The sequence below is a fragment of the Arachis stenosperma genome, chromosome 2 (genome assembly GCF_014773155.1).
Source record: "Arachis stenosperma cultivar V10309 chromosome 2, arast.V10309.gnm1.PFL2, whole genome shotgun sequence".
Taxonomy (NCBI): Eukaryota; Viridiplantae; Streptophyta; class Magnoliopsida; order Fabales; family Fabaceae; genus Arachis; species Arachis stenosperma.
The window spans coordinates 5,278,796-5,280,031 of NC_080378.1; positions in this window are offsets into that span (position 1 = coordinate 5,278,796).

Consider the following 1,236-nt stretch of genomic DNA (forward strand, 5'->3'; position numbering starts at 1 on the left):
GGTCAGCTTCAACAGGAATGCCTTTGTCTCTGCTCCTGCTCATATGAAAGAGAAGAGAACAAGAAAATATGGAATCCTCTATGTCACAGTATAGAGATTCCTTGAGGTGTCAGAGGAAAAGAAATTTAGAAGGCAGAAGTAGAAAATTCGAACTTATCAAAGAGGATGGAGTTCGAATTTTGCATTAAGGGATAGTGTTAGTCCATAAATGGAAGGATGTAAGAAGAAGGGAAGTAATTTTCGAAAATTAAGTAAAAGATTTTGAAAATATTTTTGAAAAAAAAACACTACTTGATTTTCGAAAATGAAAGTGGAAAAGAAATCAAGTGATTTTTGAAAAAGATTTTGAAATTAGAAGTCAAAAAGATTTGATTGAAAACTATTTTGAAAAAGATGAGGTTAAGAAGATATGATTGTTTTTAAAAAAAATATGTGATTGAGAAGATATGATTTGAAAATAATTTTAAAAAGATATGATTTGAAAAACATTTTTTTTTAAAAAAGATTTGATTTTGAAAATTAATGACTTGGCCATCAAGAAAAGATATGATTCAAACATTAAACCTTTCTCAACAGAAAAGGCAACATACTTGAAATGTTCAATCAAATCATTAATTGATAGCAAGTATCTTTGAAAAAGGAAAGAAATTGATTTTGAAAGAGATTTGATTGAAAAATTGATTTGAAAAACATTTGATTTTGAAAAGATTTTGAAAACTAAAAAAAATTGCATTGAAAAACAAAATCTTCCCCCTTTAGCCATCCTGGCGTTAAACGCCCAGAATGGTGCACATTCTGGCGTTTAACGCCCAAAACTATACCCTTTTGGGCGTTAAACGCCCAACCAGGTACCCTGGCTGGCGTTTAAACGCCAGTCTGTCCTTCTTCACTGGGCGTTTTGAACGCCCAGCCTTTTTTGTGCAATTCCTCTGCTGTATGTTCTGAATCTTCAATTCTCTGTATTATTGACTTGAGAAGACACAAATTAAAAATATTTTTGGATTTTTTAATAATCAAAATGCAACTAAAATCAAATAACAATGCATGCAAGACACCAAACTTAGCAGTTTGTATACTACTGACACTAATGAGAATGCATATGGAAAACAACAAAACACTCAAGTCAAGAGAATTCAAAGATCAGAGTAAGAAATAATCAAGAATTACTTGAAGATCCTTAAGACACATGAATGAATGCATGCAATTGACACCAAACTTAAGATGAGACTCTAGACT